Source organism: Carcharodon carcharias, chromosome 5, assembly GCF_017639515.1.
Source record: "Carcharodon carcharias isolate sCarCar2 chromosome 5, sCarCar2.pri, whole genome shotgun sequence".
In the NCBI taxonomy this organism is placed as follows: Eukaryota; Metazoa; Chordata; class Chondrichthyes; order Lamniformes; family Lamnidae; genus Carcharodon; species Carcharodon carcharias.
The window spans coordinates 119,307,465-119,320,723 of NC_054471.1; positions in this window are offsets into that span (position 1 = coordinate 119,307,465).

Genomic DNA, 13,259 nt, shown 5'->3' on the forward strand with positions numbered 1-13,259 from the left:
TCATTCATTACCTGCAGCCAGTTTCAGTCACATGACCAATAATTCTATTTTCCATTCAGAATAGTTTAAAGCTAGAAACCATTGCTCTGGAATGGGGTAAGGATAGGACGTCTGTTCACACCTACTTATGATAATCTGACTTCTGCAGCTCTCTGTGTTAAGTTTCAGATTTGGAGGCATGAAGTCTGAAAGTCTATTGATTTTGAGTTTTGGGTAAACCACAAACAAAAGCAGGCAAAAATTCCATTAATAGGTTCTGTCTGGGTACATCCATTCAAAGGGGAGGCCCCCACCCAGCATTATCCGATTAGGAACTTTCTGGAGGCCTGAGATATTTCTGAGTCTCTGCAAAAATTGCAAAAGTCACCTGACCCATGACAGTCATCTTAGCCACCTTGTTAATGTCCATTTTTAAATTTAAGACAGTTCCAGGAAATTATATATTTAATGCAGTCCATGGTTAAATTATGAATAGATTATGCCTTCACCAGGCATAACAATAGGATTACATGGGATGTATAGCACACAAACAACCATTTGCCCCCAACCAGTCAGTGCTAGCATTTATACGCCACTTGAACCTCCTCATATCCTTTCCCATCTAAATCTACCATCCTGACTATCCTTCTCCCTCAAATGCATTGTGATAGATTGCATATTAAGCAATCCCAACCTATTCAAACTTGCAAGGTCCTCCTCACTAACATCAATAGCTGCTGCCAAGTTGGTGGAGCTGTTAGTAATCAAGAAATATTCTGCTACAGCCGTACCCACAGAATCATATTGATCAGCCAACACTGCACACCATCCTGAGATATGTCCTGCCTTAGATCAAGTAAACTGCAACGCCCTGAATGGTGTTGAGCTTCTTGACTTTTGTTATGGTTGCACCCATGAATGTCAGTGGTGTGTATTCCAGCATATTCCTTACCCGAGTCTTTAAAGAAGTGGCTTTAAGGGATCAGGCGGAGATTCACTCATCACAGAGTGCTTGTCCTGCTAATGTAGCCAAAGTGCTGAAGAGGCTGGTCTAGTCCATTTTCTGATTAGTAATGAACCTCCACGATGTTGATGTTAAGTGACTCAGTAATGAGTATGCATTTGGTGGTCAAGTGGAGATAATTGGGTTTCCTCTGCTTCTCTGCATATCAATTCTGTTCCTCTCCCTAGCCACAGTGTGAGACTGAACCAGACTGTTCGCAACTTTGGCCTCCTATTTGACCCTGAGCTGAGCTTCCAACCCCATATTTTTTCCATTGCTAAGAACACCTTACCCCATCTAAGCTTATTTGCTGCAAAAACCCTTATTCATGTCTTTGTTGCTTCTGGACTAAACTATCTGAATTCTTTCCTGGTCAGCCTTCATCTTGCATCCAACATCAACTTGGATTCATCTAAAACTCTTGGTGACGGACATTGAAGTACCCCATCCAGAGTACATACTGCACCCTTGCCATCCTCCATGTGATGTTGAACATGGAGGAACACTGATTCGTCAGCTGAGGGTGGGTAATCAGAAAAAGGTTTCCTTGTCCATGTTTGACCTGATGCGATGAATCTTCATGGGATCCAGAGTAGATGTTTAAGACTCCCAGGGCACCTACCTCCCGACTGTATACCACTGTGCTTCCACCTCTGCTGGACATACCCAGGGATGGTGATGGTTGTGCCTGGGACATTACTTGTAAGGTATGATTCCATAAGGATGACTTTGTCAGTTTGTTGCTTGATTGGTCTGTGAGACAGCTCTCCCAAGTTTGGTACTAGCCTCCAGCTGTTAGTAAGGGGGAGTCTGCAGGGTCGACAGGGCTGAGATTGCCGTTGTCATTTCCTGTGCCTAAGTCGATGCAGGGTGGTCTGTCCGGTTTCATTCCTTTGCTGTGCCTTTGTAGCTGTTTGTTACACCTGAGTGGCTTGCTAGGCCATTTCAGAAAGCATTTCAGAGTCAGTCACATTGTGGGTCTGGAGTAACATGTAGGCTAGACCAGGTAAGGACGACAGATTTCCTTTCCCAAAGGACATTAGTGAACCAGATGGGCTTTTACAACAACCAAGAATGGTTTTGTGGCTATCATTAGACTTTAATCCCAGATTTTTATTGAATTCAAATTCCACCATCTGCCATGGCAGGATTCAAACCCAGGTCTCCAAAGCATTACCCTGGGTCTCTGGATTACTAGTCCAGCAATAATACCACTACACCATTGCCTCCATTCCAGAATCTGCATTTTTTTGCTTTAGTTATTATTTTGTTGTTGCCTGAAGTCTTGATTATCTGACATGAATGGTCCAAGTCCAGATATTACCCAGGTCCTGTGTAGACATGCATTATGATGAGACAGAGCTGCAGCCCAGTGTCCTATGGACAACTTCAGAGGGAAAACATTGACTGTGTTACAATGACGGGGATTGTGACTGAGTAATTTCACCAGCTAACCAAACATATACTGAACTGTTTAAAAAGGGCCTTTTAAAGACAAGAAAAGACACAGACCAATGATGGCTGCTACAAGTCACCTGATGTCTGGTATTAAAAGTTTATCACTTTTCTGGAAAGTTTCTGTATGATTGCACTTCAGACATGCATTGACATGTTGCTCATTTCACACCTGAGGGTGTCAAGGTCCACTTCAAAAAGGAACTATTGAAAGGAATGGGACATAGCATTTGCATCTTTATAAGGTTACCTCCCCATAAGAGACCGAATGTCTACCAGGACAATAACTACCTGGAAGGCAGTCCTCAAAATGGATAATGACTCCTTCAGAAGTTAGTACCCGGGGCATTATAAGCCATTGGATAAAAGCCAGATTCTGACATCAGATAAACAAACCCCTTCTGAAATCATTGTGGGGAACGAAGGTCATTGTAACCATTTTGGAATCTCTTTAATACAGCTGCTGAATTCAGAAACTGCCAATGGAGCAGTAAAGGAGTTCCCTTCTTGCTTACTTCTCAAGTTAAAACCCTATTTCTTACAATTTAAAAATCTAGCAAAGAAATAGCGAATTTCCATCGAAAGGAACCTCAGGAGCAAAATTCATCGATTGCTAGAAAATATGGATTATGGATTAAAAATGAAATTGTCTCGGGCAATTGCAGTTACATGGTCTTCAATTCAACCCCTGGAATTTAAAGGAACCTGGAAAAATCACTGCCATGGTGTCCAGCAAAGAATTCATAAACCATGAACTCTTTTTTTACCTTTTCAGTATCAAACTGAAAAGTATTTAATTTGGCTAAGAAAGCAGCTACCCCCAGAATAACCTATATATTATGCATGCTTGTGTACGTGCGAATGTGAGTCGCCAAAGCTCAAAAAGTACAGATCTACTTAATTAAAAATATTTTGCTATCTTTACCTGGGTACGTTTTTAATTCAATAAAGAGTAAACCCTTTTTGAAAACTGTCAGATCAGCTTCTTTGCAATCAGTGCGTAAATGGTTAAACACAAGCATTGAGAGAATTCCTTCATCCTCCTAAATTCACAAATAAAACTGCTACAGACAGACCTGGAGTGGTAAATTATGGCAGTCAATTTTTACCCCTCCTCATGTTGCTGTAACAACTGTTATATATTGTCGAATTATCTGTAAATAGCTAGGAAGTACTTGGCTAGGAACTAACGTGTTATCTGTAAGTGTGCCGGGGGCCACATTTCACACCTGTGTACATAACCAGTTCGATCTGGTTTTTCTTTTGAGCTAGGCAGCATGGCAAAATTAAACATAAAGAGTTTCTGATCTTTACAGACATAAAGTTCAATTATTAACAACATCTGGGAACCAAAAGTCAAAAAGAACACAGAGCATTGACACTTCAGAAGCTTTGAACCAGAACATAAAACTTTCAATGCAGATGTGATTGAAACTGAGAAATTTGAAGGTAAAGGTGGAGGTGGTGACAATTTTCACCTCCGGCCGTCAGACATTTTTGCGAGGGCTGGGGGGCTGGGTCGGGGGAGGAGGTGGGGTGGGGGAAAGGCAGGCCTGAAAACTCACCCACACTTGTCTTAAGGCCAATTGAGGTCATTAAGGGATTTGTTAATAGCTTGATGTTTTAACCTGTCTCAAAATTTCATGAATGTGGCTGGAGCTCAGGAGTTTTCTGCCTCAGAATAGCTGAAGGAGGCAGGCATGGACCAAATTAAGGACAATCAAGGAGTCCAGAAAACATTTTAGAATTAAAAGTCTAAAAGCTGATCAGAGCTGAAAGGAAAGAAAAGTCAGCCCATTGTAGATTGGGGAAGGAGTCAGCATGAAGAACTTTGCCAGTTCAGGAGCATTGCATGGGCATTGGAACAGTAGACACAGCTGTTTGGACTCCACCTTAGAACCAGAAAAGCTGTCTCTGGAAATGGGTGCTGCACCCTAAAATTGAGCCATTGGAGGTAAGGAACTGCAGCCTGTACAAGAGGGGCAGAGCACCTCCATCAGGAGTTTAGAGGAGACACACCAGGGGCATCAAGGAAAAGGAAACAACACCATGAGCACAGGATCTACAGGCAGAGCTGAAGATACCTGGACAGGACTAGGAACCAGTATTGAAGGAAACTGCGACCCTCTAGGCAAATGGTCAGTGACATCTGCGTTCTCGCACTGGGGAAGGAGCTCACACATCATTCCGCTGATGGCCATGCCCTCCCAGTAGCAGTCAAGGTAACTGTGGCCTTAAATTTCTTCACTGCTGAATCCTTACAAGGGTGACCTCTGTGGCATTTCACAGGCAGCTGCTCACTGCTGCATCACCCAGATGACAAATGCCCTCTTTGCCAAGACTAGACAGTACATCAGATACACAACTGATGGGGCATCACAGCTCAGAGGGCACTGGGTTTCACTTGCAACCAAGTGCAAGTTATTGTTGACTGCACCTATATTACCATCAAGGCACCCAGTGACCAACCAGTGAGACACATCAACAGGAAAAACTTCCACTCCCTCAATGTCCAACTGGTTTGCGGCCACAACAAGAGCTTCCTGAATGTATGTGCTCACTTTCTTGACAGCTGTCACAATTTTGTCATCCTTCGCCAGTCTAGGCTGCCTCAGATCTTCAATTAGAAATACCAGATGCAAAGTATAAAAGCTTTAACAATATCGAAGGCAACACCACCCCCTTTCTTTTACTTGTTTGTGTGGCTAAATCACGTGAGTCATGCATTCGACTTTCACATATATGCTGACAATACCCAGCTCTGCTACCAGTCCCGGATTCCTAACCATCATTGTGCTTATGCACATATTAGTCAACATTCAAGTTTTAGATGAACCAGGACTTCCCTCAACACAACATTGGAAAAATTGAAGACATCATGTTCAACTTCTGCCTAAAATTCCACATAATTAGCATCCAGCTACCTGTGTCTCTAGGTGCTCCCTTACACTGAGCCGAGTGATGCGCAACCTGAATGTCCTGTCTGATTCTAAGCTGAGCTTCAAACCATATGCTGTACTCAATACCCAAACTGTTTTTTCATCTCTGTAACATCGCAACTCTGCCTTATTCTCTGTCACTAAAATTCTTAGTTACATGTTGTCATCTCCAAATTTAATTACTCAAATTCTTTCTGAGCCAGGCCTTTGTGTTTCACCCTTCACAAATTGCAACTCATCTGAAATTCTTCTGCCTACACTCCATCCTGCACTAAGTCCATGGCCATACTAACACGGTGCTTTCCAACTTTCACCATCTTTTTATCCCTCCTATGTATAGGTTACACCTCGGGAAACTGATATAGCCCATAAATGCTCCATTCTCTTCTGACTATGACCTCTTTTGCATCCTTCTCTGAGTTCAGAGCCTTCAATCATTACTGTCCCACACTGTGAAACATTCCCCACACATCCTTCCATCTTGCTATCCCCCTTCCCTTTTTCAAATTGCTTTGACAACATCACCTAAACCCATGACATCTACCACCTAGAAGGACAAGGGCAGCAGAAGCGTGGGAACATAATCATCTGCAAGTTCCCCTCAAACTCATACACTGCCCTGTCTTGGAAATATTTCATAGCTCCCTCATCGTCACGGGGTCAAAAACATGGATTTTGCTTCCTAACAGCACTGTGGATGTACCCACATCAGATAGATGGTAGCGGTTCAAGATGCGGCTCACTACCATCTTCTCAAGGACAATTAGGGATGGACAATAAATGCTGGCCTAGCCAGTGATGCCCACATCCCACAAACAAAGAACACAGAATAGATGTTGTTTTAGTTTACGGACTTTAATCCTTCCTCTTCAATTTCTTGATTCTGCTTTTTTTTGGCCAATTTGAAACATCTTGAACATTATAGTATAATAAAGGCATTATATATGCAGGTTTTGTAATAGTCATAATCAAAATGTTCCACAAATGGTTAATTTGAGAAAGTTAGTTGATCTGAGTTGCAGTGGGGCCACTGAAATTGACAACTATTACACTGAGACAGGGGCTGGTGAGAGAGTGTTGGCTGCACCAAAGTATATCTGTGGATATGAGTAAGGACTGTGAAATCACTCCCTTCACAGCCCACCAAATTCACCGAAGAATGGGCATTTGCCCAATGGTGTTGCTGCCTCTGGAACTGTAGCCCAGCAAGGAGTCAATATCTTCATGGATAAGGAGAGAAGAAGATAGATAACAAAGGAAGTTTATTTTATTTATTTAAACATTAAAGGAATATATTTTATTTCTACAACAGACTTCTACAGTGGAAAGTATCGATAAGCCAAGGTTCAAATATTTAGCTACTTTAACTTGCCACTAGATGGAGCTTTACGCACATCTTACTCGAGCAAAGTTCATGCAGAATTAGCAAAGGTTATTAAAGAGCAACATCACTTAAAGGGGCAGAATGTGAGTGTTACAGGAAAATATTACAATGTCTCACACACCTTACATATCTTGCCTGTGGAAATCTAACCTGGATTGTGTTATCATTTGAGGACTTTTCCCTTCTGATATATAATCAGCTTGAAACAGGTAGAAGGTTAGGTTAGTATTGTAAGTTTTGTTTTACTGAAAATTGCTTAAGTTTCTCCAGAAACAAAGCTAGTGGAACGATCTTTCTTAGATAATGGTAGCCAGTCTGGAAAGAGGCCTCTGCAATAGTGGGAGATCAGCTGAATAGGCATTTAAAACAAATAACTGTACTTGAAAGTTGTTTTAGGATTTTCATTTAACCTGGCTTAATTAAGATGCTGCTGGAATGCAAAAGTTAATTAGTGTGTGGAAGGAGAATACAAACTATTTTAAATTTCACCCCTTCCTGGGATTCGCCTAATTCTGTCGAAGGGTCATGAGGTCTCGAAACGTCAACTCTTTTCTTCTCCGCCGATGCTGCCAGACCTGCTGAGTTTTTCCAGGTAATTCTGTTTTTGTTTTGTTTTTGCTTTTGTTTTTGTTTTTTGTTTTTGGTTTTTGTTTTTTGTTTTTGTTTTTGTTTTTTTGTTTTTGTTTTTTGTTTTTTTTGTTTTTTGTTTTTGTTTTTTTTTGTTTTAGTGAATTGCTCAATGGTTCAATAGTCTGATAAGGAATTAGAACAGTTAGATTAGTTCGCATAATGAACAGGCCACAAAAACAGCTTTAGGTCTAAACAACCAATAACAGGCAAATATGAGCAATGATGCCCCTGAAAGTAGTTTGAAAGCTGAATATGGTATTCAAGGGAGTTATGGAATTGACCATGGGGAACAACATGGAATCAGGTGAGGGTGGATGAAGTAAAGACCTGGCTATTAAGGACAGAAAGTATGTATAATGGCTATAGCAGGCTGTGGAAGGTGGATGGTAATGTAAGGGTGGTCTTTTACTCCATGGTTTAAACAAAGAACTTGATGCACCATTGGATACTTTATGTTAAGAACTCTTACAGGATTATTACAAGTCAACATAACACCCCATTCAACCCCTGAAAAAGGGTATAAAGGTTAAAGCTTGGAAGGGCTTCAATTACATTAGAAAATGGACAGAAACTCCTAAGGGTGAATTCTTGTTGACCACAGTCTAATACTCTTGGGTAGTTTCAGCAGTGATGAAGACATGAGGTAATGAGAAGAGGAAAGGAAAAAGAAGAGAAGACGTGTTTGTGCATGCCAGCTGCTCTGACTGACCAGTCCAATATTCACTACTTGTCACGGTTGCATGTTTTTGCTGTGCAGCTAGTGTGGCATTTTAACTCTGATTAAACTGAACATACCATATTGGCTGTAGTTGATCTTGATTGATTGATTACAAACAACAATACTGCATAATTACAATATCAGCAAATTGATGAGCTTGGCCTAAATAGCCAAGTGGTTATGGTACTAGGTTTGCAATCCCAAGATCAAGAGTTCAAATCTCACAATGGCAAACTATGAAACAATGTAACTTCATCTGAAACAGATGGAAACGTGTTTGTACTCGAAAGAGTTACAAAGATACGTTAATTATAGGCTTGGCCTAAATAGCCAAGTGGTTATGGTACTGGGTTTGTAACCCCCAGATCAAGAGTTCAAATCTCACAAAGGCAAACTATGAAACAATGTAACTTCATCTGAAACAGATGGAAACAGGTTTACTCAAAAGAGTATCAAGAGTTCAAATCTCACAATGGCAAACTATGAAACAATGTAACTTCATCAGCAAATTGATGAGCTTAAATTGTTGCACTAGTTCTCAAAGTTGTTCTGTGCTGTCAGTAGCAGGGAGTCAAATCTATGAGCCAACTGCCCTTGATAAATTTCACTTCGCCTCCACCTTGGCATCATGTAATGTAGCACATCACAAACAATAAACATCTGAATGAATTTTCTCTTTCACACCTGAGGCTGATTCTGCCCTTAATCAGATGTTTACACACGTAACTTACAGCAGTTTTCCTTTGTCCCTACCAGAAAATTACATGGCTTCAGGAGTGGGCAGGATAGGGCAATAACAAAAGGAGTGTTTAGTCACGATGCTCTGGTCATCATGGGGCCAGGCTTGCTGGAGCTGCTGGTTGATATATTCATAGGTTGCTGAACAACATAATGAGCATGTGGAGTTTTAACAGGCCTTCTACTGCCTTGGTTCTGTTCAACTAAACCAGCATGTGCTGGGGATCAATTTGGGATGTTCCTGGCCTGAATGGCAAACAGGTGATAGGATAGATTTTTCCATTGTTTATTGAAACAAATATATGGATGTATCCAATTTTCTGAGGTCAGCTCATTAGAAAGTTTCAAGTACGAATTAAAATAAATGTGGGGAGTGCACTAGAATCATAGGAAGGAATTTAATGCCCTCCCCCCATTGGCTGGGAGGTGGGAGAGTGGCATTTAATTGGGCAAGAAGGCACAGGATAGAGAGCCTATGGCCATCTGACTCCTCTCAATTAAGTCCGGGGTGGAGGAGGTTGAAGTCAGCCTTCCTGCCCCTAGGCTAAATGTGGAAATAGGCAATTAATGGCCACAACAAAGAAGGAGGCCATTTGGCCCATTATACCAATGGTAGCTCTTTGTCTGGAGCTATCCACAGCAGTGTAATATTTTTGCTTCAAGTATTTATTCAGTTCTGTTCTCAGGGTTATTATTGAATTTTCCACCATCCTTTCAGACACTGCATTCCAGATCATAAAAACACAATGCAGCAAAAAAGCCTTCCTCATGCTACCTCTGGTTCTTTTGCCTATCATCTTAAGCCCTTTCTGCCATTGAAAATATTTTTTCCTTGGGCAGAATTTTCCCCCTGGTCGGAGGGGTTGTGCAGGGGTGGGCGCGACCGATCGGCACCACTTTACATTGGCCCACCCAACGTGACGCACACCTGGAAGCGCTGAGCACTCCCTGTGCGGGCAGGAGGGGATTCCCTGAGTCGGGTCCTGCGCTTTTTCACGTGCATGCACGTGATTGAGCGCAGAAGTCCCCCTGAGGCACAGAGGTACCTCAGGGAGATTATTTAGCTTTTAAAAACTTTAACTAAAGGAAAGAAAATAGAGTCACATGAGCTGAGACATGTCAAGGAACGTTAATAATAATAAAAACAAAAAACTGCGGATGCTGGAAATCCAAAACAAAAACAGAATTACCTGGAAAAACTCAGCAGGTCTGGCAGCATCGGCAGAGAAGAAAAGAGTTGACATTTCGAGTCCTCATGACCCTTCGACAGAACTAGGTGAATCCCAGGAAGGGTTGAAATATAAGCTGGTTTAAGGTGGTGGGTGGTGGGGGGTGGGGGGTGGTGGGGGGGAGGGGGGGGGGTTGGTGGTGGGGAGAAGTGGAGGGGGTGGTGTGGTTGTAGGCAAAAGCAGTGATAGAAGCAGATCATCAAAAGATGTCACATACGGCAGAACAAAAGAACACATAGGTGTCAAAGTTGGTGATATTATCTAAACGAATGTGCTAATTAAGAATGGATGGTAGGGCACTCAAGGTATAGTTCTAGTGGGGGTGGGGGGAGCATAAAAGATTTAAAAATATTTAAAAATAATGGAAATAGGAGGGAAAAAGAAAAATCTATATAATTTATTGGAAAAAAACAAAAGGAAGGGGGAAGAAACAGAAGGGGGCTGAAGGTGGAGGAGGGAGGTCAAGAACTAAAGTTGTTGAATTCAATATTCAATCCGGAAGGCTGTAAAGTGCCTAGTCGGAAGATGAGGTGTTGTTCCTCCAGTTTGTGTTGGGCTTCACTGGAACAATGCAGCAAGCCAAGGACAGACATGTGGGCAAGAGAGCAGGGTGGAGTGTTGAAATGGCAAGCAACAGGGAGGTTTGGGTCATTCTTGCGGACAGACCACAGGTGTTCTGCAAAGCGGTCGCCCAGTTTAAGTTTGGTCTCTCCAATGTAGAGGAGACCGCATTGGGAGCAACGAATGCAGTAGACTAAGTTGGGGGAAATGCAAGTGAAATGTTGCTTCACTTGAAAGGAGTGTTTGGGCCCTTGGACAGTGAGGAGAGAGGAAGTGAAGGGGCAGGTGTTACATCTTTTGAGTGGGCATGGGGTGGTGCCATAGGTGGGGGTTGGGGAGTAGGGTGCTTTTGCCTACAACCACACCACCCCCTCCACTTCTCTCCCCCCAACTAACACCACCCCCCCCCCCAAACCCCACCCACCACCTTAAACCAGCTTATATTTCAACCCTTCCTGGGATTCACCTAGTTCTGTCGAAGGGTCATGAGGACTCGAAACGTCAACTCTTCTTCTCCGCCGATGCTGCCAGACCTGCTGAGTTTTTCCAGGTAATTCTGTTTTTGTTTTTTAACGTTAATAATAAACTTTATTTAATTTATGAAAACTTCATGAAACCTCATCCCGCCTGTGAATGAGGTTCCATGAAAAATGCGAAGACCGCCTGGGCTCTTCACCTGTCTGCCAACCTTAAGGTTGGAGGAGCAGCTCATTTAGGTTTGTTAATTAGTTTTTAACAGGCCTTAATAGACCTTTGACAGTTCGGCGGGCACGCAGCCAACTTGGGTGTGCACTCGCCAAACTGAAAATCTAAATGACGCGTGGTGATGTCGAAAGCACACCCAACTCACCGCGCTTCATTTTACCCTGCCCCCATTCACCATCCCGAAAACTCTGCCCCTTATTTCCTTTGTCAAAACAGTTCATGATTTTCAATTGTTGATTTTCAAATATCGGAATGGAAAAACTATATGTAACTGAAACTTAAAGGGCTGGAAAAAATTAAAGGAGATGTTCCCAATAAGGGATGAACATTTTTGAAAGCCATTTGAGAGTCACAAAAGACATCCTGTCACCTTAACAAATTTTTGCCACGGCTGTTGGGCAGTCATATAATGTTACGGCCGACCCCTGGCGAGGTCCCCCAATTTATAATCCCGGAGGAGATACCCCAAATTGTGATGCTCCAGGGTGAGGAGGGATGAGCTGGCTCCCCTTCTTAATTTGACCCCCTTGGCTGGTTGCAACAAGGTTAATTTATAAAAGATTCCTTTCCCTGTCCAAATGTATTTATGTTTTAGATGAAGGCAATTTAACCAGGCTTTCTTGAGTCAAAGAAAGAGCTAGTTTATTAGTTACTGAAACCCGAGAATAAAATAATAAAAATGTAGCACACATAAACACAGGTCAGAAATATGAAGTTGAGTCCAAAGATAAAAGTTTAAAAAAATAAATCATCTTTGGCTTGTCCATGAGGAATAGATGGTGAAATGTTATGGCCGTTAAGTTGGGTGATTCCAACTGAGCTGACTTTGGCAGTTGATGTGGAGATACTTGGTTCTGCAGGTTAGCTGAAGGAGTTGTCCTGTTTCCTTTCTGACTGTGGCTTTGCTGACTTGCCTCCAGCCAGAGGGAGACTTTTACCTATAAGCCACAGGAATGCCTAGTTGCTGTTCTTCCGCTGTGACCTTTACAGCACACCAGAACTAGCACACACTGATTAGGTTTGCAGCTAGCTTTTTAACCCTTTCTCTTACGTATTCCAGGAAGGGAAAAACAACCATGTCTTTCACCCAGAATCTGCTTTCTTTCAATTTAGACCATTTCCACATTCTGAGACAGAACTCAACAGGAAATGATTTCTGCTGAGGTGGTAATCAGTCTCCATTGTTCCCACAACCACAGGAGATTACAGCTCAGGCTTTTGCATTGCATCGCTCACTTTCAAATGTCTCTGTCTGAAGTAGGCCTTGACATCTTTTTTGGTGTGACATTCCAGAGCCTCTCTAACTAGTCGGTCAAGTGTAATCCAGATAGGAATTGCCCAGAAAGTGGTTTCATTTTAGTCTCAGCCAGCTTTTGCTTTTATGTCCTTTTTGAAAACCACATCTTCCTCAAAAAAGATCAATATGCCTGTAAGTAATTTGGGCTGTGATCCACTGTCATAACAATAGCATGATTATTTTTCAGGGTGTTTGGATATAAGCTTTCCAGACCAAACAAAATTACTTCAAAAGATTTATTTTTCAAATAGAAATATCATAATTTGGTTCAATTTTACAATCAACCAAGTCCATTTCTTCAGTTAAGCTTATCTGCATTTACAGCATCTACAGTATTATGCTTTTTGCTTGGATGTGACATCAGGGGACAAAATTGGGTTCAGAAGCACCTGTATTTTGGGCATTGAGTGCCCTTAGGGTTCCAGATGTCATATGAAACCCATGCACGCACTTCTGAAAAGAAGCATACTGAACACCTTGGTAAAGCGGTTAGTGTATATACACCTAATGCTGCCATGATATCAATCAGTGGCCAGTGCTGATTTGACATGAGTGCTGTCATTTTGGAGCTCAACCCTCCAAAAGAGACCACTCTTAACTTTGCACAACCACACATAGGGT